General features: G+C 37.2%; 1 protein-coding gene across 5 annotated transcripts in view; it reads left to right on the top strand.

Annotated features, from left to right (window-relative positions):
• The first annotated feature begins 961 nt into the window (after positions 1 to 961).
• MARCHF8 (membrane associated ring-CH-type finger 8) overlaps positions 962 to 25,087 on the top strand; it is a 131,902-nt gene continuing 107,776 nt past the window's right edge. Inside the window, exon 1 of one of the 5 annotated variants that reach the window (XM_008696185.2) lies at positions 962 to 1,641. The gene's annotated coding sequence lies outside the window, so the exon portion shown is untranslated. The remainder of the gene's footprint in view (positions 1,642 to 25,087) is intronic. The other 4 variants (XM_040623885.1, XM_040623883.1, XM_040623884.1 and 1 more) reach the window with 4 other exon arrangements.

Genomic DNA, 25,087 nt, shown 5'->3' with positions numbered 1-25,087 from the left:
TTTCTACTCTTTGTGATGTTGCATTTTAGGTGTGTTCATGAAGAGGCTGCTTGACCTTGCACAGACCTGAAGGATATTTTGAGCCCACTCAGTTTGCTCTTAGCCCTGTATGCAAAATGATCAGGATTGTATGGAGGAATTAACTATTCACTAGATCACTCCTGGACAACAGAACAATTCTGGAATATTTGAAGATATTGGCTTACAATTCTCTCATGAATTTATTAAAACATAGTACAAATTATTAGTCTTTTATGCAATTTATAATGTATATTATGGGGGAAATTGGCAGTGGCTGAAACTTCTGTAAAGTCTGTTGGAGGAAAACAGCTTGGTAGAAATAGTTACTAAAAACAAGTATCAACTATAATCAATAAAGTTTGACGTGGACAAAACCTGAATGCTGAATCAAATATTTATTTAGATATGTTTGTATTTACACAAAGACTAATTCTCATGATAATTATAATAAGATATAATTTAAAATAAAAGTTGGAAGTTCCGTAAGCCTTCCTCACACCCATTCTAGGATGGGAGTCAGGGTGGGGTAGGCTGTGTAATAGCCATTCATTCCAGATTAGGGAGCGAAAGTAAACACAAGTGTTCCTTAAGCTAAACAAACGCTCTGCCTTCGTTTGCAAGTATTTCCATTTTTTTCTCCAAGTTCAACATCAGAATACTTGAACTAATTCCCTTCTCCTTTCAAAGCACTAATAAAAATAGCGGTCAGGCCCGGGGGTGAACAGGGATGAAGCAGGAGCGATGGGGGTGTTTCCCCTTCCAGGTTCGGACCCCGTCCCACCCATCGGCTCTCGCCTCTGCACCTCGCAGACCAGGAAGGCAGAACGACCGCGCCGCCGCCGCCGCCGCCGCCGCCGCCGCTCGCTCGCCCGCCCGCCCCTTAGCGCGCCGTCGTTGCCGGGCAACACCTCCACAACCTCCGCCCCCGGGCGAACACGTGACGCGCATGTCACGTGACGGGACAGTGGCGTCCTCCGGCGGAGGGGTGTAAACAGGCCCGGTGGCGGCCGAGCTGCGGGCCTGCCGCATCCTGGTGTCCGGCATGCTTTGGGCGGGCCGGGGCGGACCAGCCGCGAGCTCAGCGCCCACCTGAGGTAACTCCTGCGGCCTGGGGACGGGCGTACCTCACGCCGCTTGCAGTCGCTGCTGTCCACCGTCGACAAGGCCAGCTGGGCCCCCGGCCCCGGCAGGGGGTGTGGCTGCCGGCTGTGCAGCCCGCGACAGGTGGGCTGGGCGGGGGCGGCCGCCGAGGCCAGGGCTTTGCAGCTTCCGGGGTCGCGGCCCTGGCGTGGAGCCGGCCGAAAGGCGGCTGCGACCCCGGGTTGTGGGCCCTTCCGTTCCGGCTGCTCGAGACTGCCCCTGGGGCCGGGCCGAGCCGGGGGCCGCAGGATCCGTCGGGCGCTGAGGGCCTGGGGCTGCCAGCGTGGAGTCCCAGTTGAAGTCCGGCCCTTGCGGGCTGTGAGACCTTGGGCAAGTCAGCCTCAGCCCTGGCCCTGGCCCGAGTTTCCACGGCTGCAATGATTGTCTGGACTAGGTGATCTGTGAGGACCTTCCACTTCTGACGTGTGTGGTCGCGAGAGAGACCTGCATACTTTGGAAGCTGCCAGAGGGAAAACTTAGGTAGATATTTGTCTTTTAATTGCTAAGTTCCTGTTTGTCTTTAAATTTTTCATCTGACACGATTTGGATTCTTGTTCACCTGGGAGAAGTTTTTAATAGAAAACTTACTATACAAAGTCGTGGTGGTTTATGTTGCTTTTTTTCAGGCTTTTCTGATGCAACGAAACCTTTCGTAGAACCTCCTCTGGAAGCCCAATTAGTTTAAAAAAAAAGAAAGAAAATAGAAACCTTTGTCTGCCTCGCTGTCTTCCTGTTCCACTGCAATACCCCTAAGGGCCCCCAGGGATCACAGGTTGAGAAGCACTGTTACACTGTTGAGGAAGTGTTCTGTGTTTGTTAATTTGACAGGTTCTAGAAGATGAATCTTTTGCTTATGTGGAGTTTTCTATTATTTTTCCTTCAACTTTGTTCAACCGTATGTCATACAATTAGAGAGACAATTAGTATATTTCGCATATAGAAACTTGGAAAAGGCCCCCAAGCTTCCAATGGACCTGTTTCCATCTTTATTTGCATTCCGGGCCCAAGGGATGTAAGTGTGTCTTTATAATAGTGAGACCTAATGCTCATTGCTGGCCTGGTTGCTCAGGTATAGAATGGGAGTGGAAGACTTTTTGAAGACCTTTTATTTAGACCCAACTGAATGGATTAGGACATTTCCTCTGAAAAATACGTAAGTTGGGAGAGTACATGACTTAAAGTCATTAGAGTCATGGAATAACATGAACATATTACATATTTTGAAACCCTGGATTTAGGAGAAAAGGAGGTCCTGTTTCATATAGTGAGTGAATGTATAAACAATATGAAGTGGTCTGTAGACCAAAAATTATCAGGATGATTTTTTTTTAAGTTAAGAGGAATGCTTAGTTTCCTGGTTTTTTGTTTTAGAAGACTAGGGTTGATAAAGAGATTTATTGAAACTTGAAGTTTGATATTGAAAGAGGAAAACCATAGCCTTTTACAGCTTGACCACTTGGTGTTTCTGTGAGGTGAGCCAGAATTGGAGGTTGAAAGGACTATGAATGGAACCCAAGGAGACCTAGTGGAATATGTTTTCTCTTTTCAAAGTAAACTCACTTCCTTAATTTTTGGTGTACTTTTAGGTAAGTCACCACTTTTCTTTAGGTCTCGGTTTCTGCTACAAAGTGAGGAAATTGGATTGATTACTGCTCCATTTTTTGGCTTCAGTTAGGGTAGCCAGATAACATACAGATAATCTAGTTTAAATTTGAATTTCAGATTAACAGTGAAAAAGTTTTTAGTATAAATACTGCATAAGGGATGCATTACTAAAAAAAAATCCACTGTTTATCCAAAATTCAAGTTTAACTGGGCTTACTGTATTTTTATTTGCTAAACCTGGCAACCCTACTTCAACATTTTTGTCTCCTTAAATTAGCTCCAGGGAGAAATTATAGATGCATAGACAGGAAGGAATTGATTCAACGCGTCAAGACTCCCTGTTTGTTATCAGCAGTAGTGTCTAGTTCTTGAGGAGCAGCTCTGTTTCACTCGTGGTCCCGCCATGAAGCAGTGTCTTTTCTGCCATAAGCACATAATGTTTAGGTTTATACTTTCGGTGGTAAACAATTTTATTTTTTTTAATTCTTTTTTTTTTTTAAAGATTTTATTTTATTTGACAGAGATAGAGACAGCCAGCGAGAGAGGGAACACAAGCAGGGGGAGGGGGAGAGGAAGAAACAGGCTCATAGCAGAGGAACCTGATGTGGGGCTCGATCCCACAACGCCAGGATCACGCCCTGAGCCGAAGGCAGACGCTTTAACCGCTGTGCCACCCAGGCGCCCCTATTTTTTTTTAATTCTTAAATTTAAAAAATATTTATTTATTTTAAAGAGAGAGCTTGAGCAAGCACAGGAGGAGGGAGGGGCAAAGGGAGAGGGAGAGAGAGTCTTAAGCAGACTCCATGCTGAGCCTGGAGCCTGATTAGGGGCTCCATCTCATGACCCTGAGATCACGACCTGTTGAAACCAGGAGTCAGATGCTCAACCATCTGTGCCACCAAGGTGCCCCGGTAAACAATTTAAATATCTGAAAGCAAAAAAAAGAAAAAGTTGCTATAATTTCTAAAAGTAACAAATTTAGGTCATGAAATGGTATGTACTATTTTTTTTTTTTTCTATAGAAGATACAACTCTGCCTGTCCTCCAGTTATATGATTGACTTTAAGACATGTTTTAAGGCAGTGGACTGTTCTGATGGTGAATAATCTTTCGGGAGGTTATTATGCCTTGATTTGGCCCCCTGTGAATATGTAAAATAACTAATGTATGCACTATAAATGTTTTATATTTTAACTGACCACTGTTAATCTTGTATTTATTATATCTTGAAGAATTTCAATGATGAAATTCTTGAATCAAGAAGTATAATTATTTAATCACTCAATTTTTGAGAGTTTTAAAGAAAAGTAGGCCAAATCTTTACTCACCTCTCTCTGAAATTCCTGGATTTTCCAATTCATTCATTCATTCATTCATTCATTCATTCATTATTCAGTACTCAACAAAAAATTGAGTGTCTTCTATGTTCCAGGCTGACGTAATCAGTGTTCTGGATCTTCAGGTGCTTATCTTTGACAGAAGAGTTAAATCACGTGCATTCTAGGGATAATGTGATGAGGGCCTTGAAGTAATACAAATACCGTGGAAATTGAGAGGAGGATGAGAACCCATCAGTTGATAGATTGCATGGCAGAACCTCCTCGAGGAGGTGGTATTTAATCTAGATCAATGTGATAAAGGTTGGGTCAGGAAGAGGGGCTTACATAAAGATAGGAAGAAGCAGGAAAAGGCAGGGAATCCATCTTCTCAGTTCTACAAAGCATACACTTTGTTGGGTTAAAAGTAATTGATAATATTGTTTATATGTAGTTTTTGGTTCACCATAATACTCTTCATCTGCATTAAGTATATCGGAATGAAACTTCTTCAGTGTGTATCTATATTAGAGAGATCTTCAGATGTCAGTGTAACTTTCTGAAAAGAAATGTTTATGAAATATGTCACATGTACAAAAGGTGTACTTTGCATATATAAAGCTCAAAAAATAGAACATTATCACACCACTGAAACCTGTGTGCCCCTTCCTGATTAGACACCCCCTTTCCTTCCCTTCAGAAGTGACCACTGAATTCTATCATTTCTTTGCTTTTCTTCATAAACTTATTTTATGTGTATACAACCTGCCCCCAACATTGTTTACTTTTGCATGTTTTTGAACTTTATATAAATGGCATCATACTTTGTGGATTTTTTTCTGAGACTTTTCCACTTAGATTACTATTTTCATTCATGTTTTTTCCCCCACCAAGGTTCCACCCATGTTAGTTTTTACCAAGTGTAAGGATTTTGCTGAGGTAAACGCCTAGGCTTGGAATCGCTGCTTGTAGGGTATGGGTATCTGTAATTTTCTAAATATTGCCAAATTACTTTCTGTTGTGGTTATGCTGTTTTAGATTCCTCCCTGCAGTGTATGAGAGTTCCTTTTGCTAGCCTGTCTACATGCTCTTTGTTGTTCGGTATGAGCAAATCATATATCTAATAAGAAAAGTCTAGTATCCAGAGTATGTAAAGAAGACTTACACCTCAACAATAAAAAGAAAAAGAACTCATTTTAAAAACAAAGGATTTGAATAGATGTTTCTTCAGATAAGACATACAAATGGCCGATGAGCACCTGAAAAGAAGCTTGATCCCATTAGCATCAGGGAAACGCAAATCAATACCACAATGAAATACCACCGTGTCCTACCCACAGGGATGGCTATACTCGGAAAGACAGAAAATAACAAGTGTTGTGGAGATAGTAGAGAAATTAGAATCTTCATACACTGTTATGGGGAATGCAAAGTGATGCAACTACTTTGGAAACAGTCTGGTATTTCCTCAAACAGCTGAACATAGGGATAGCAAATGGCACAGCAACTCCGCTCCTAGGTTTATACCCAAAGAAAACTTAAAATATATATTCACACCAAAACTTGTATGCAGATGTTCACAGTATCAGTCTTCATAATAGCCAAAGAATAGAAACAACTTAAATGTATGCCAGTTGGTAAATGGATAGATAAAACGTGGTTTATATATACAGGGGAATATTACGCAGCCATAAAAGAAATGAAGTACAGATTCATGCTACAACATGACGAACCTCGAAAACATGATGCTAAGTGATACAACTGAGTCTCAAAAGGCCACGTATTGTATGGTTACGTTTATACAGAATTTCCAGAATACACAAATCTACAGAGTGAGAAAATAGATCCGTGATTGCCTAGAGCTGGGAGTTGGGATGGGAGATTTGATAATGAGTAATAGGTTTCTTTTTAGGATGATGAAATGTCCTAACATTGATTGTGGTGGTGGTTGCACAATTCTGTGAATATGTGAAAAGCCGTTGAATTGTACACGTAAGAGAAGGGAGAATAGTAAAACAAAACAATACAAAAGGTTGCTATGTTGTGAGCAGCCCCATGGAGAGGCCCATTTGGTGAGGGATCAAGACTTGCCCACAGCCACATGAGTGAGCTTAGAAGAAAATCCGCCCCCCCTCGTTTACACAGAGCCAAGCCTTCAGATGATCCTATAGCCTGGCCAACAGTTTTGACTGCAGCCTCATGATAGACCATAAGCCAGAGGTACCCAGCTTAGCTGCCTAGATTGCTGACCCATAATAACTGTTAGATAGTAAATGTTCATAGTTTTAAATTAGTTTTGGGGTAATTTGTTATGCACAATATATAATACATGGGCAGTAACATTGCATTATGTGTTGCCTTTCATTTGGTGTTATGGAAAGCCATGATGGTTAAATTAATAGACTGTAATTGACTCTCTTCAAATCTATCGTTTTGTTAAGCACAACTCATGACCAAGAGTTAGTAATATATTTCTTGAGATATTCTCTGAATTATTGGTGGGGGGAGAGTTTATGCTTAGAATAGTTTCAATTTGTTTTATTATAATTTTTTTATTATAATTAAAAACTTTGTAATCCTATGTGATGCATTATGAATCTTTATCAACCAGGGCGGGCCACTTCCAGACCATATAGCAATACGGAGTGTTTCTCATATTGTCATGATCTTCTGGTAACCCTTTTATATTTAAAAATTATGGATGGTATTAATAGATTCTGGGCAGATTTATTTTATTATTTATGGCTTTAGCAAAGCACTTAGAAAACAGTTACTGAGGCAAAACTGCAGTTCCCTAGAAGAAGCCTCATTTTATTGAAACCATATGAAAGGAGGGTAAAGAAGATTGTTTTTTCTTTTCCTTTGGATATTTCTGTATTTCAGTTGAAGAAAGATTGTTTGAGTCTATGGGTAAGGAACTCATGTGGGTTTTGAAATTTGATTTTAAAAATGAAGATATGTTTTAAAAGGTTTTAAGGATTCTCTTTGTCCTTTATTTTTCTTACCTTTTAAAAAATGTAAAAGATGTATATTTCTTAATATACAAAGATATCGGAAATATTGTTATATGAAGAAAAGCAAGCCATAGAAATTTTCTCCTTAAAGTTTTATAGTTTTAGCTCTTATATTTAGGTATGTGATCTATTTTTAGGGCTTAATAGCATATGTGGTATGAGATAGGGATCTAGGTTCCTTTATGAGTACACGGTTGTTTTGGTATTATTTGTTGGAAAGATTATCCTTTCCCTATTGCGTTTCTTGTCCTTTATTCTTTGCCCATTGTATTGCCTTGCCATCTTATGTTGGAAATCAACTGGTGATATATATGTGCATCTATTTCTGGACTCACTCTTCTGTTGATTTGTACGTCTGTCCTTATGTCAGTACCATACTGCCTTTCTTACCATAGCTTTATGTGTGGTTTGGAATTGGTCAGTATAAATTCTTTACCTTTGTTCTTTATTTTCGAAGATCTGTTTCAAAGAACTGTTTTTAGTTTTGTAGTGTACATGTCATGTACATATTTTGTCAAGTGTATATCTTAATATTTTATGGTTTTTGATGTTATAAATGGGGTTAAAAATCATTTTCCACTTGTTCATTGCTAATATGTAGAAGTAGAGTTGGTTTTATATATTACCTTTGTATCTGGTAGCCTTTCTAAAGTCCCATACTACTTCTAGTAGTCTTTTGGTTACTTGTAAAGAATTTTCTACATACGTGATCATTGAATAAAGACAATTTTACTTTTCCTTTCCAACCAGTATGCCATTTCTTTCTCCCTTCCTGCCTGCCTTCTTTCTTTCCTTCTTAATTTATTTCTTTGACCTATTGCATTGACTAGCACCTCAAATCCAACATTATGATAGAAGTGGTAAGCAGACATTCATGTTTTATTCCCAGTGAGGGAGAAAGGATCGAGTCTTATGAATGATACAAAAAGCACTAAGTATAAAAATTTTCAAATGTTAAATTAGACTTAATAAAAATTAAAAACTTCTGCACTTTAAAAGACACTGCTAAGAAAAAGAAAAGATATGCTACAGAATGGGAACAAATATTTGCCATTCATATATCTGACAAAGGACTTTTATCCAGTGTGTGTAAAGAACCTCTACAGATCACTAATACGGCAGACAACCCAAATTATAAAATTGGTAAAAGATTTGAACAGACCCTTCACAAAAGAAGATATTTGAACTCACAATAGGCACATTTAAAATTCTCAATATTCAGTCATTTAGGGAAATGCAAATCAAAATTATAAACAATTCTTTGCCTATAAGAATGGTTATAATCGAAGAGATTGACTGTAGCAAGAGTTGGTGAAAATGTAGAACAACCAGAACTTAACATGAATTGCTAGTAGGAGTGAGTGATGATGTAGGCACTTTGGAAAACAGTGTGGCAGTTTCCTGTTAGCTTAAACTTGCGTTTATGGGATGATCCAGCAATTCCACTCCTAGTTATAAAATAAAAGATTACGTCACAAATGATTTCCACCCAAATGTTCAGAGATCAAAACTGGAAGTAGCCCAAATGTCCATCAACAATTACACAATGGAACACTATTCCACAGTAAAAAGGGAACTACTGATAATATCACGGCATGAAATTGAAAAACATTTTGCTGAGCAAAAGAAGCCAGACACAAAAGAGTACATACTGTATAATTCCATTCAATTCATCTTAGAGCCAACAAAACTAATCTATAATAAAGCAGATTAGTGATTGCCTAGGGTCAGAGTGGGAGGAATTGACTACAGAGGGGCAAGAGGGAATAGAAATGTCCTGTTTGAATTTTAACTGGTTAGTGGTTACACTGCATATACTTTTGTCAGAACTTTTCCAACATTACACTTAAAATGGTTATTTTATGTAAATTGTGGCTCAATGCAGTTGATTTAAACAAGGGTATAAATAGCATTTATAAAATAAGCATATATGTGTTGTATAATAAATAGTAGTAATTCTATGTAAATTTTTTAAATGTATGTATACACACATGCATAAGAAATGTCTAGAAGGATGTTTAGCAAATTGTTACTGATGATGTCTAGATGGTGGGATCTTAGGTGATTTTGAAAGTGATTGGACTTTCCCATATTATTTGAATTATTTTTTTCAATGAACATGTCTTGACAAAAGCAAAAAATATATATTTTTTTAGTGTGGAAGTTTTATTCCTTGATATTTTCATCTTTTAAATATTGAATAAGCATTATAATAATTATGAAATATGTTTAGATCTTAAATACTTTTGTTCTGTAACTACCAACAGTTAGGAACAAAACCTTACATTACCTTTGATGCCTCTTGGTCCTCCTCTCACCCCATCTTATTACCTCCCCACAGACATAACTGGTGCCCTAAATTTGTGTTTATTATTTCCTTGTTATGTTTTAATAGTTGTATCACATTTGCCTCTCTAAGCTGTGTTCTTTCAATCTTCACACTGTTGAACTTAATAACTAGAATCATACTGTGTGTATACTTTCATAACTTGCTTTTTTATCCCACATAATATGAGACTTGAGACTTACCTATATTTCTGTATGTGGTTATAGTCCACTGATATGTAATTGTTATATTGCATTACATTATATGAATATTCCATAATTTGATCTTTGTACTCTTGGTGAATAATTGGGTTGCTGATTTTTTTCCTGTTATGAGCAGTGGTTATATGAACATTTTTTTTGAAGTTTGTTTGTTTGTTTGCTTATTTATTTTGGGTTGAACTCACGACTCTGAGATCAAGACCTGAGCTGAGATCAAGAGTTGGACGCTTACCCAGCTGAGCAACCCAGGCGCCCCTGACTTTTCTTATTTATAACAGCGTTGAAGTGCCTGTTTTCGTATGTGTGTCTTTGAACATTCATGGAGGTATTAGTACAGTACGGAGTCCTGGAAGTGGCACTCTCTGGCCAAATGAGATTTCAGTTGTGTAGTGGCAGTTGTTGCCCCGATTTTTATTTCCATCTGTACTTCCCCTAATAATGTGTAGGTACTTTTTTTCCATTTCCTTGCCCATATTATCTGTTACCAATCTCTGTATTTTTCTGTATTTTAAAATTAATGTTTAAGTGTTCATCAAAATACTTGGATATTGTTTGAAGATAATGAACACAAAGGGCTTATAATGAACACAGAGGCAGTTTGTTTTCTTATTTCTATGGTAGTTACCTCCGTAGTTCTAAACTTAACGCTTATACGTATTATTAATTTATCAGCTTTAGATTATACCTTGCCTTCCTGTTATGTGGATTTGGGCATCTTAAATTCCTCATTTACCTTATCTGCTTCCAGCTATGGTTATAGCCCTATTTTTATTGAAATAATAGTCAGTGACCACTTAACTATTGTTCTATAGAGGCAAGTAGTAGTTTGTGACTGCTTTTTCTTTCTTATGTATCTTTTTAAAGTTACCTCATTTTTTCAGTGACGTAACTTTTCATATATACATTCTTAATTTTTACCAGTTGCTCTCTTATATCATCTATAATATCTTTTCTATCAATTTCTAATTTTCTGGGGGTCTTTCCTCCTAGAGCCTTCTATCGTCGCGCTTTAATGTGAACCTGAATTCTCTGGGCTTGCTGCTCAGTCACTATGCGGAAGACCTTAATCCTGCTCAGTTTCTCCAGCGAATCATCTGTTCTCTTATTGTGTATTAGTCTTGGTAATTTAAGCTCTTGCTCCTCAAAATATATTCCATAAGCCAGCCACATTAGTATCATCTTCAAGCTTGTTAGGAAATTATAAAATCTCAGGCAGCATCCCAGATATGCATCAGAACAAGATGATTTGTATGCACCAAAAATTTTGCAGGCCCTGGGCTGTGCCATAGTGTGATAATAGCAACAGTAGGAACAACAAAATATTGTTGTCATGCAAAATTTAACACAAGGTGGATGTAACTGTTTCATCTATAACTACCCCATCTGCCTCCAAGATGGTAGTTGAAGAGAGACCTGGATGGAGCATCTCAGTGAATGTTTTTAAGGACCTAGAAGTGACAAATATTACTCTCCCTATATTATATTGGTCAGGAATCTGTCACGTGGTCTCTCACATAATTGCAAGAGAGACTGGAAAATGTAGTCTCTGGTTTGCCTGGGAACAAGAAACTCTATAGTAGGTAGATAGCATTGACTCTGTTTCAGTTGGTCATTCTGGTCCCCAAACTGTTTCATTCTTTTTCCTACGCATAGAGCACACTAATCCCCTATCCAACCAGTCATTGCCTTCAGTTCAAAATACAGGATCTCTATTCCTGGCTGTCTGTCAAGTCCACATCAGCCTTTCTTGTTCAAGTGAACTAAGAAGACATATTTACCCTCTATTCCCCCAAAAAGTATTATAGTAGGAATACAACATGATTAGTAAATAATCCCTTTTGGAAGGTGAAGCATAGAGTCACTATGTCACTATTCTGTAACACTTCTTTAATCTTTATGGGCAGACATTATAAAGGAAAGTTACCAACCCTGGAAGGAAAGGATGTTTCTTAATTAGACTCTGATTTTGTTCCCTGGGACAAACTCTTAACATTCTTCTTTCTTCATGGCCCCAGGGACCATCCTCTAGGAGGTTCCTTCTTTTTTCCCCCCATTATCTTATTTGGCCACATCCCACATCCAAATTTGATGTTTGGAGCATGGTCTGCTTGGGTATTGTGAAGTTGGTCTTTTTGTAGAAGGTTGGACTCCCAGAGATTGCTGTTAGGTCTTGAACGGTCAGACCTTCTAAATTTGGCCTTATAGTTTTTCTGTCAGTGTGTTTCCCTTAGAAACTTATCAGACTCATTATTCAGTTGCTTCCAGTCAGTCACGGTGCCAATAACCGAATTTGTTTTTGAGACATAGTTCGCAAGTCTTCTTTATTTTTTGCTTTCTTGCTTCTACTCCTCTGTCTTGTTTCAGTGGAAGACATCTGTAATGTCACACTATGATCTGATTTTCTCTGAGCTTATTTTTTTCTTGTAATACAAGAAATGGCTAGAAATAGCCGGTAGTAACCAACACACCATAGTTTTCAATTTCTAGTTTTTTCAAAACCAATAGAGCCTAAAGTTCATCAGATGTATGGTTTGTCTTCTGAGTTAGAGCCATCAGCAGAATTTCTAAATTATTTCCCTTGCATAACATGGATCATCATCTTTTCATTCTCTAGTATGAAGTTCCTCATTGCCTACAAAGTGATGACAAAAGAAATACAACTTATTTTAGGTTTTGTTATGACAGCACCCTACTTCTGGTAGCAGTTTCTGGTTGGGGAAGTGGCCAGGGGACCAGTTGTTTTATTTATAGACTTTTATTGTATTTCCGTTTTTTAGCCTGTAGCTTGTTCCCATTCATAACCTGAAGCCTGAGCCCTTTGGTGTTTTTTCTTAATAGGCATTTTAATAGGCATAATTAGTTCATTTTTAAAAATTTTATTTGTTTATTTATTTAGAAAGATTTATTTATTTATTTGAAAGAGAGCGTGCACATGAGAGAGCATGAGAGGGATGGGGGAGGGGCAGAGGGCAAGGCAGGCTCCCCGCTGAGCAGGTAGCCCAACGTGGGGCTCGATGCCAGGACGCTGGGATCATGACCTCAGCTGAAGGCAGATGCTTAACTGACTGAGCCACCCAGGTGCCCCCAATTAGTTCATTTTGTATCTTTAGCCATCATTTCATGTATTTTACATTGTGGGCTTCTTCACCTTGATAAATTATTAATATTTCCATATTTACCCTCTTCAAAAAACATGTTGAGATCTGTTTTTTGTCTGCTTGGGTGCCTTCTCTCATTTGTAGCCTTCTTATTTATACCTTTTTGCTTTCTTTATTTTTAATTACAAATTTGTTTTTAAAGATTTTATTTATTATTTGTCAGAGAGAGAGAGCACACACTAGCAGGGGGAGCAACAGGCAGAGGGAGAAGCAGGCTCCCCGCTGAGCAAGGAGCCTGATATGGGATTTGATCCTAGGACTCTGGGATCATGACTGGAGCCAAAGGCAGATGCTTAACCGACTGAGCCACCCAGGCGTCCCTTTTTTCTTTAAATTATATTTTCCATTTTGAGATAACCAGATTTATATGCCGTTGTCAGGAATCTTGCTTAACCTTCAGAGGGATCCTGTTTAACCTTTATTTACTTTCCCCCAGAATTAAAATCTTGTAAAACTACAGTACAGTATCAAGACCAGAACATTGACATTGTTACAGTCAAGATGCAGAATATTGTCTCCCCAAGGATCTCTCATGTTGCCCTTTTCATAGCTATACCCACTTCTCCCCACACTCACTGCCTTCTTAACCCCTGGCAGCCATTAATCTGTTTTCCCATTGCTATAATTTTATTTTTTTTAAGAATGTTGTATAAGTGAAATCACATTTTATGACCTTTTTGAATTGGCTTTTTAAATTCAGCATTCTCTGGAGATTGATCCTGATTGTTCCATGTCCAAATAGTTCCTTTTTATTCCTTTTTTATTGCTGGATAGTATTTTGTAGTATGTACCATAGACGTATCGTAATTTGGTACATCCAGGTGTACCATAATTTGTTTAATGTACCATAATTTGTTTAATCATTTACCTACTGAAGGACATCCAGTTGAATAAAGCTATTATAAGCATTTGTGTGCAGGTTTTTGCGTGACCATATGGCTTCATTTCTCTGCGATAAATGTCCTGGAGTGCATTTGATGGGTTGTATGATATTCACATGTTTAGTTTTCTGGGTTTTTAACTTTAAGTAGGCTCCATGCCCATTGTGGGGCTTGAACTCAGGACCTTGAGATCAAGAGTTGCATGCTCTACTGTCTGAGCCAGCCTGGTGCCCCTCACATGTTTAGTTTTTAAAGAAATTTTCAAACTGTGTTCCAGAGTGGACGTACCATTTTCCATTCCTCCCAGTAATGTAAGGGTGATCCAGTTTCTCCTTATCCTTGCCCACATTTGGGTGTTGGAACTATATTTTAGTCATTCTGATAGGTATGTAGTGATGTCTCATGGTGATTTGAATTTACATTTCCCTAATGGCTAATGAGGTTGAACATCTTTTCATATGCTATTAGCCACCTATATATCCTCTCAGTGAAGGTCTCTTCGTGTCTTTTGCCTATTTTCTTTCTTTCTTTCTTTCTTTCTTTCTTTCTTTCTTTCTTTCTTTCTTTCTTTTTTTTCTTTTTCTTTTTCTTTTTTTTTAAGTAGGCTCTCTGCCCATGGGGCTTGAACTCACAACCCCTAAATCAACAGTCACATGCTCTAGCAACTGAGCTAGTCAGGCACCTCTCTTTTGCCTGTTTTCTAATTAGATTTTTTTATTGTTGAGTTTTGACAGTTATTTACATATTCTAGATACTAGTTCTTCGTCAGATAATGTGCTTTGTAAATATTTTCTCCCAGTCTGTAGCATTTCTTTTCACCCTTTGCAGAGCAAAATTTTTTATATTTATGAAATCTACTTTATAAATTTTTCCACTTGGGGATCATGACTTTGGTGTCATGTTTCAGAACTCTTTGGCTAACCGTAAATCCTAGAGATTTTCTTCTATGCTTTTTTTCTCTCTAAAAGTTTTATAGTTTTATGTTATACATGTAAGTCCATAAAGTATTGAATTAATATTTGTGTAATGTATGAAACTTAGGTTGAGGTTCATTTTTTGTCCCTCTTGTTTTGGCACTTTTTATTGAAAAGCTACCTTTCCTCCATTGAATTGCTTTGTCAGAAATGATCTGGGCCTATTTGTGTGGATGTATTTATGGGTTCTCTGTTCTATTCCATTGATTTATATGTCTGTCCCTCTGGCATTACCACACAGTCTTGACTATGGTAACTCTGTAATTAAAGTCTTTTAATTAGTAGACTGATTTCTCCCATTCTGTTTTTTTCTTTCAAAAGTGTTTTGGCTATTGAAGACCCTTTGTTTTTCCATATACATTTAAAAACAATTGTGTCTTTTTTTTTTCTTTTCCTTTTTTCTTTTTCACAACCCTGAGATCAGAGTCGGATGCTTGACTGACTGAGCCACCCAGATGCCCCGAAATAATCTTGTCTGTATACAAAAAAATACTGGTTAGATTTTGATAGGAATTAGGTTAAACTTGTATATCAATTAGGGAAGAAGAGCCATCTTTACTTTGATGAGCTCTAGTCCATGAATACAGTATGTGCTTGTGTGTCTGTCTTTCTTTCTTTCTTTCTTTCTTTCTTTCTTTCTTTCTTTCTTTCTTTCTTCCTCTGATTTCTTTCACCAGCATTCTGTGCTTTTCAGGATAAAAGATCTTTGTTTTGGGGCGCCTGGGTAGCGCAGTCGTTAAGCGTCTGCCTTCGGCTCAGGGCGTGATCCCGGCATTCCGGGTACGAGTCCCACATCGGGCTCCTCGGCTAGGAGCCTGCTTCTTCCTCTCCCTCTCCCCTGCTGTGTTCCCTCTCTCGCTGGCTGTCTCTCTGTCACATAAATAAATAAAATCTTTAAAAAAAAAATCTTTGTTTTATACCTAAGTATGCCATTTTTCAATGATTGTTGTATTTTTAATTTGTGTCCTTGTTTTCATTGTTAGTATATACAAGTACAACTAATTTTAGTAAGCTTATGTTATATCCTGCACATTGCTGAACTCATTTATTCTGGGAGTGTTTTGGTAGATTCCTTGGGATTTTTTACATAGACAGTCATGCCAATTGCAAATAGGTACAGTTTTATTTCTTACTTTCCAATCTGCATGCCTCTTATTTCCTCCTCTTGCCTTATTGCCCTGGTTAGAACTGCCAACACTATATTAAACAAGAGTTGCCTTTTTCCCAATCTTAGGGGGGAAAGCAGTTGGTTTCATCATTAAGTGTCATGTTAGGTGTAGGGGTTTTTTGGGTAGATGCTTTTTATCAAATTAAGGAAATTCTTTTTTCTTATTTTTCTGAGTTTTTATCAATGGGTGTTGAATTTCATCAAATGTTTTATCTGCATTCATTGATATGAACATGTGATTTTATTCATCAGCTTTTTAACATTGTAGGTCAACATTATAGATTTCAAAAATGGACAGATCTTACATCCTTAGAATAAGCTTCACTTGGTTATCGTTTATAATTCTTTTTATATTTGCTGAATTCTGTTTGTGAATACTTTGTTAAAGTTCTCTTTTTCTTTTCTGTTTAGAGAACATCAGGTAGCCATTCCATTCTTTTAAAGTACATGTACTAGTGACACATTCTGTTAGTTTACTTTTATCTCAGAATGTCTTGATTTCCCTTTACTCTCTGAAGGATATTTTTGTCGAATATAGGTTTCTGAGGTGATAGTTCTTTTCTTTCAGTCCTTGAAAGGTGTTGTGTCTCTTCTTACTGGCCTCTCTGATTTCTGATGAAATATTTGCTGTCATTTAAATGATTTTAACCTTGTAGGTAAGGTGTTGTTGCTTTCTCACTGCTTTCAAGATGTTTTCTTTGTAGTGTTCAGAAGTTTTACTATGACATGTCTTGGTGAGGAGTTTTTTAAGTTTTTCCTGTAAGTGTATACATCTTCTGTGAAATTTGGAAATTTTCAGCCATTATTTCAAGTGCTTTTTCAGCTCAGTCCTCTGTGATGACATGAATATTGGCTCTATAGTTATAGTCCCACAGGTCCCTGAGACTCTCCTTTTTTTTTTTTTTTTTTTACAGTCTGCTTTCTCTCTGTTGTTCAGATTGGGTAGTTTCTTTGTCATGTCTTCTGGTTCACTGACTCTTCTTTGTTCCCACCATTCTGATATTGAGCCCATCCACTGATTTTTGTATTTTGATAATTATATTTTTCAGTTCTGAAATTGCCTTTTGGTTCTCCTTTGTATCCTATATTTCTTTGCTGAGACTTTGTTTTTTTACTGAGACAAGCAGTGGTGGGGATGAAAGTCCCCGCTAGTTACTCGGCCTTCTCTAATACCATCCTGATGGGAATATTGGATGCTTTGTTACATTTTGATGGGAGTAGAAGTCTAGTCTATCTTCCATTGTTGCTGGACTGGGTGGGGATGTAGCTGTAGTTTTTTTTCTGTGGTGTTTGGCTGGAGTAGGGTGTCTAAAAGTTTTATCGTCTTAAAGTTTTTTGTCTTTCTGGGCTGACCCTTTTCTACTTGTTGGGTTAGAAAGAGCTGGCATTCCTTGGGGTGTTTTGTTGTTGGTGTTTGTTTTTTTTGTTTTTTTTTTTTTTTCCGATCTGTACTTCTTGGTGTTTCTGAATTGCCAGGTCTTCAGCTGTAAGTTTGAGTTATATAAACAAAGAGAAAACCCAAGGAACTCAATACCATGTCATTCCTTGAATCTTGAGGTCCCTAGCTGGTCTGCCTTCCTCTCCACCTTTCAGAGTCTTTGTTTATTTTATATATAATGTCCACAGTTTTTAGTTGTACTTCATGGGACAAATAGGGAAAAGTATATTTACTCTATCTTCCCAGCAACATAAACTTATTTATTTATTTATTTATTTATTTATTTATTTAATTTTTAAAAAAGATTATTTATTTAGTTAGTTAGTTAGTTGTCAGAGAGAGAGAGAGAGACAGCCAGCGAGAGAGGGAACACAGGTAGGGGGAGTGGGAGAGAAAGAAGCAGGCTCCCAGCAGAGGAGCCGAATGTGGGGTGGGATCACGCCCTGAGCCGAAGGCAGATTTTTAATGACTGAGCCACCCAGGCGCCCCTAAACTTTTATTTTTTAAAAGTCATTTCACTATCATTTTAATAGAGTCTTGGTAGAAGAGGAACTAAACTTAAGTGTTTAATCCATGCTTTTATTATTTATTAATGTTTTAGTACATTTGTGTGAATTAGGCAGATTAAATATTTTATTTGCTTAGTGCTTCTTTTCATGGCACACAGTATGTGGGAACGCCTTTGAGAAATGATTGAGAGCATGAAACTCTGCTTGGCTAAGGTTTCTCAAAAAGCTCCATTCTGTAAATGAATCCCTTCTATGTCACTCCCAGAAAGATTAGATTGTTTTTAGGTGAATTTCTTGAGGGTAGTTGATGTAGAAGATGATACTTTAATACCATAACTTGATTTTTAGGTTAGAATTACATTTTATGCCAGGAATACTGGTATAATATATCCTTTAAATTTATAGTTTATAAATTATAATTCTTATGCTATAATCTTTTACATGTGTCTTGATTTGTTAAAAAACAATTTTACTATATTCTTAGGAAGGATAACTTTTATTTTAGATTCTATCAAACATTAAAATTTTCAAGAATTATTGGAAGTCTTAAGTTTGTTAATTCAGTTGAGATCATGTTAGGGAATGTTCTAGTACTTACCCAGATAGCATAGTAGTTAAGGATATAGGCCCTGGAGCTAGCTTCAGCGCTTACTGTATGAACTTGAGCCTGGGTTTACCATTCATATAGTGGGGATGATGACAATTCTACTACTTCATAGGGTGGTTATGACAATGTGAAGTGTGTTTTTTTTTAACTTGTTAAAACTGAAAATTATAAACCTTTAAAGAAATTATGTCAATTCTGTTACTTACACAGCATATTCTACAATTTGGTAAGTTCTGAAAGCATTAGGCTTAAGAGTTAAGAAACCTGAGTTCCACTTCCTACTTTCTTGAGCAGTTGCTTGACCTCTGGCAAGCAAGCAACCTTGTTTTCTCTCTCTCTGCCTTACTTAATTCATTTATAAAAATGGGCTTGGGTTTGAACTGGTTGATCTCTAAGATCCCTTCTGGTTCTTCCATTCTGGTTTTTTGTCTACCACTGAATCATAATTGAGCTAGCTATAACACAGTTCATGAGGAGAGCATATTTTACAGCTTGGAGAAGAAAGAAAAAAAGGCTTGGGGTGGGGAGGGAATGATAACCTTACAGAAACAGTAAGGGCTGATACATTGATAATTAGGTTCATTTCACTGATTCTAACCTAGGGCACAACTGACACCTGTAGATGGAAGGGAAGAGCTCTTGGCTCAGCATGATATGGACACATTTATTACAGATACTCCTGTCCCAACATTGAAATGGGCCACCTTAAGTGTTTCCTAACACTGAAAGGGCAAAGGCCAAGGTCAGACTGGCAAGTGATGCTTCAGAGTCAGATCAAAGTTATTTCTGCCTCAGCCAGAGATGGTGCTGGATGACTTCCATAAACCTTCTGGCCTCCCATGGGTGGAAATCATGACATGATAAAGTTGTTAAATTAATCAAGAAAAACCATATTGTAGTGTGGCAAAGTGGTCATAGACTTTAACTGAATTATAACAGTGGCATTCGTATTCTAAATTTTTTCTATCTGTAGTTTTCTTCTTTCTTTCTTCCTTTTTTTTTTTTTTTTTGGTAGTAGTGTCAGACTAAGTGTTATTTGTTCTCAGTTTTGAAAATGTTGCTCCTCCTAAGTCTTATGTAGTTTTTGATGATTCATCTGGGAAGAGCAGAGCTATTATTTTCTTTGTTTTGACTGATCTGTGAATGTTTGCTACTTTTCTTTTAAGCTAAGCTAGGAACTGTGCATTTGGGTTCTTAGATCTTGATGACGTACCAGCTAAATTTGTCATTGACTGTGAGAGTGCTTTGCCAACTTCTTTGGAGATGTTTACCAATCTGGGCGGGCAATTTTGATTGTATTATCTTCATACTGTTTCTGCTATGAAGCAGTCTTTGAAGAAATATATGCGGGGGAGCGCGCCCTTGGGGTAAAAGGTATTCTCATTACTTTTATTGAATTATAATGCTGTTTTTCCTATTTCTTGAGGTAGAATTTGGTCACCAAAGGAGCAGTTGTCTCACCCTGACTTAGCATCTGGTTGAGGAGGTTGTGTGTGTGTATTTACATTTCCTAAACTATCTCAGGTCTCCTTTACCCACTGGGTGTCCTTTTCCTTCTGAGCTGGGATTAGATTGTCCTGTAGTAGTGGATAAAGCACTTTACAGTAGGGTTTTCAATGTTAGCACTATTGAGATTTGGGGCCGGATAATTCTTAGTTTTGGGGGGTGTGGTGTCATGTACATTATAGGATATTTAGCAGCACCCCTGGTGTCTTCTTACTAGATGCCAGTAGCACCCCCACAGTGATGGCAATCAAAAATATCTCTAAAGGTCCCCTGGGTGGCAAAAATGCTGCAGTTGAGAACCACTTACTTAGGGATGCTTCTCCACCAGCCCTCTGCCACAGTTGTGGTCATCCGACTCCCATCTGGTTTCTCCCTGCAGCTGGTCTTGCTCATGGCTTCCTCCCTGTGACTGTGCTCTGCTCAGCTAATTAGGTGGAAAATTGCCAAGTGGAAGGTGGGGAATAGGGCAGAAGTAGTGGAATCAATGGGGAATAGGGCAGAGCTGGCATAAGGTGTGGCCCTGGGTAGTGGCTGATCCCTGCAACACACAGATGGGTGTGTTTTTTGGTGGCAGCTAATGATTAGACTTAAAAACAAATGTTTTTTGACGTGAAGGTGAGCTGACAGTGACAGTGGTGGTATCATAACTCATCAGGTATGTGTTGTCTTCATGCTGTCTGAAGCCTGCTTTGGGAGTATGGGGTTTTGAAAGAAAGCTCCAGGGATGTTCTCTCTTTAATGTTTTTATTTGAAAGAAACAAAGAGGAGAGAGACTGCTTCTTGATGAACTTCCATGTTCCCTTTTGATTTCATTGTTGAGGTGACTTTAATAGCTAGGTAGAGTTAACAGTTTTTTTACATATATGAAGCGAGGTAGGAGAATTTGTAAATATGAAGCCCCAAATGTTTGATGAGTGCAATTGGGGATGGTGCCATGTCTTCAAGAAAGGCTGAGTGCCAAAGAGTGAGGCAGATGCCACCTTGTAAGGATGGGGGCAGGTGGTGAGGGGCAGACAAGGAGAGCTCTCATAGATAACTTGAGAATTGGAACAGGTGTTCACAGTCCTTGTTTATATTCAGACAATCAGTGTTTGTTATTAGTACTTTTATTCTGTGTTTCATGGATTTTTTTTTTACCTAGTTAGGGTCATCCTTGAATGCCTGTTTTTATAAACTTTATTCTCTTAACATTTATTGTTTAATAGCCTCATTTTTAATAACTTAATGACTGCATATTGTATTTGTGATTATATCCTAATTTACTTAGCCATTTCCCTATTGTTGAACATATAGCTTGCTTTAAAGAATTTTCCTATTGTAGATATCCTTTGATGAATATCTTTGGGCATATATTTTAAATCCACAGTTCAGATGATTTCTTTAGGAGAGTATTATGAATTAGAATCACTGGGTGAGATGGTGTGGATACTTGTAAGCTTTTGATTTATATTTATGAATTGCTTTACCGAAAGGTTCTTTTTCTTAAGATTATAACTAACACTCTCACTAACAGGGCTTGAGTGGCCATTTTAAGACATGCTTGCCAACTGATTTAAGAGATGGAAAACATTTCGTCTTTCTTTGCCTATTTAAATTATTAATGAAGTTGATTTTTTGTTGTTTTTCCTTTAGAAGTTTATTAGTTTCTTTTGTAGGTAAGCTGTGCATGCCCTTTTCCCATTCACCCTTTGGGGTGTTACTTTTTTTCTGAATAGTTTATACGGTTTCTTTATATATTAAAGGAAGTAACCTTTTTATCTATCATATTTGTCAAAAAGTTTTCCAGTTTTTCAATTATGTCTTTTGTGTTACGTGTTACTTTTTATTTTGATACGACTTCAAACTTACAGAAGTATAAGAAGAATACAAAGAATTACCACATATCTTTTACCAAGATTCACCAGTTATTTATGTTTTACCCATTAGCTTTATTCTTGCATGCTATTCTTAGCATGTTCTTTCTATGCATATATATATACATGCATGTTTTTCTGATTAATTTGAGTCTAATTTATATGTTTACCAAGAACCAGGGCCTTCTCTTATATAACCACAGTAAAATATTTGTCAGGAAATTAAATAATTAGGTACAGTACTATTACCTAATTCACAGTTCATATTTCAACAATTATCCCTCTAACGTCCTTTATTGTTCTTTTGTTTTCCCTGTCCAGTATGCAGTCCAGAATCACACTGAATTTTTTTTTCTATCTGCATGCATCACTTTATTGCCTTTGCCAAAAATTATTTGACCATGTGCCAAAACTAACACAGCCATTTGGAATGGGTGGAGATTGCAGACTCTTGTCCTTACAGAATGGACACATGCTGTCCCTGTGTAGATGATATAAAAACACCAATTTGGTATAGTCCATGAAGTGAGCTGTGATTTAAGTGATAGGTAATAAGTCAAGCTGCCTGAATGAAACACTGTGAGACAGCTGAGTTACTGACAGTGTTGGAAAGTGGGATGGTGAATAACAGGCACGGGGAACTCAGGTTTCTTTAGTCTCCTTTAATCTGGAGTAGTTCCTCAACTTGTCTTTGTCATTCTTGATATTGACATTTTTGAAGAGTACAGACCAGTTATTTTCTAGAATGTCCCTCAATCTGTGCTTATCTGAAGTTTCCTCATGGTTCAATTCAGATTATACATTTGAGACAGGGAGAATACAAAAATGATTTTTATTTTTCTTGGCGCAGCATATTAGGCGCCACCTGATGATAGGTATTTCCAATATTGGTGATAAAATTGAACACTTGGTTAAGTTGCTGTCTGCTAGATTCCTCCACTGTCAAGAGACAATTTTTCCCTTTGAGGTTAATAATTATTGACACTATGTAAATACTGTGTTCCTCATCAAGCTTTCACCCACTAGTTTTAGCATGCAGTGATCTTTCAACAGCATTTTTCTTCTGTATTTATTAATTGGGATTCTATTATAAAGAAGAGCCTTCCTTCCTCCTTCCACCCCTCATTTATTTATTTACTTACTTACTTGAATGATTCATAGATATGTTCTTATTTAGTGGCCTATAATTTATTATAATTTAGTGACCTGTAATTATTTGGAGACTCTAATGGTTCCAGATTTGATCCATGTGAACCTTTTCAAGTTGACTCCTGTGTCCTTTTTATATGTCTACAATTCTTTGAGAACTTATTTGCTTTCTGGTACAACAAGACGCCCTGGGCTCATTTTGTGTGCCTCAGCCCTCAAGTAAATGTTTCTTCTAGGAAAAGTGGAGAACAAGATCTGGGTGCATGATGTACTTATTGCAGCTAGCGTGTCGTCACTCTCCAGGCCCTCTTAATGGACAGAGCTAGCATATGTTTGTGTGTAATAATATCTGTATTTTTTACTTATCCATCTATGTATACACATGTATATATATTAAAAACTGATTTCAGGGGCATCAGGGTGGCTTATTCGGTTAAATTTCCGACTTTTGATTTCAGCTCAGGTCATGATCTCAGGGTCGTGAGATTGAGCCCTGCATCCGGCTCCACACTCAGTGGAGTCTGCTTGAGATTCTGTCCCTCTGCTCTTTCTTCTCCCCACTTGCACGTGCTCTCTCTCAAAATAAAGCAAACAAACCTGATTTCATATTGCTACTACCAATATTGTCCAACACCAAGGAGATAAAGTCTAGTGTCCCTACATATATTGAATTTTGTCAAATGTTATTGCATCTTGCTTACACTCATGGTGAAAGATACTCTCCTATGTTTACTTTGGGAGTTTAGTAGTTTTAGCTTTTAGTTTATGATTTATGATCCATCTCAGATTATTTTTTGCTTATGGTGTGAGGTAAATATTGAAGTTTATCTTTTTTCCTTTGTGGATATACAGTTTCTCTAAGACCATTTGTTGAAAAGACTTTCCATTCCCCATTGAATTGCTTTGGTGCCTTTTTTGAAATCAATTGACTGTGAAAATGTGCATCTGTTCCTGGTGTGATCTTTTTGTCTTTAGGCCAGGACCATAGTTTGATGATTACTGAGCTTTATAATAAGTCTTGAAGTGTAAGTCCTTTAACTTTATTCTTTTTAAGATTGTTTTGGCTGTTCCAGATCCTTTTCATTTCCATATAAATTTTAGAATCAAATGGCCAATTTCTATAAAAATGCCTGGTAGGAATATGAATGTAATTCTGATTTGGGCAGAATCAACATATTTACAGTATTGAATCTTCCAAATTACAAACAAGGTGTATATATCTATTTATTTAGATATTTAGATATTTAATTTCTCTCAGCATTGTTTTTTTTATTTCTCAGTATACAGGGAATACCTGGCTTTTGTTAAAATGTTTCATAATTACTCCGCTTTTGACATTATTTTAGCATGTTATTTTCTTTTTGTTGCTAGCATATAGAAATGCATTTGAATTTTGTATATTGACCTTGCATCTTGTAACCTTGCTAAATTGACCTAGATTAATCTTGCTAAACTGACTTAGATTTCTTAGGAATTTGTTAACATTATGTCATAAAAAGAGACAGTTTTACTTCATTCTTCCCAATTTTTATACCTTGTAATTGTTTTTCTTGCCAGGTTATACTGACAAGGACCTTCTCTATATTGTTGAATAGAATGGTGAGAGTGGGCATACTTGCTTGTTGCCACCATAGAGGGAAAATTCTGAGGATTTCATTATTATATTATTTGCTGTAGGTTTATATAAAAAAGGAAATTTATCTTTGTAGTGTGCTGAGGTTTTCTTTTTTTAAACTCAGAAAGGATGTTGATTTTTGTCAAATGCTTGTGTTTAATCTGTTACTATATTTAAAGAGAATGGCTTTCAAATGTTAATCCAACTTTATATTCCTGTGATAAACCCCACTTGATCATGATATATTATCCTTTTTTAATTTACTGATTTTGATTTTCCCTTAGTTTGCCAAGGGTATTTTAATCTGTATTTATAAATGGTGTTCATGATTTGTAGTTGTTTTGTGGTTCTTTTAGGTTTTGTTAATAGGTTTAGGCAAACGTCTAAAATGAGTTGGGAAATATTTCCTCCTTAATTGTGTACCTCGTATGTTTGATAGAATTCAATAGTGAAACATTTGAGCGTTGAGTTTTCTTTTTGCAAAAGGGTTGGCTAACCAATTCAATTTATTCAACAGATAATGGCTATTCAGATTTTTTTTATAAGGTTTTATTTATTTGTCAGAGAGAGAGAGAGAGCGCAAAAG

Source organism: Ursus maritimus, unplaced genomic scaffold (assembly GCF_017311325.1).
Source record: "Ursus maritimus isolate PB19 unplaced genomic scaffold, ASM1731132v1 scaffold_7, whole genome shotgun sequence".
Taxonomy (NCBI): Eukaryota; Metazoa; Chordata; class Mammalia; order Carnivora; family Ursidae; genus Ursus; species Ursus maritimus.
Note: the sequence above shows the minus strand (reverse complement) of the source record. Positions and strands in the feature narration are given on the sequence as shown.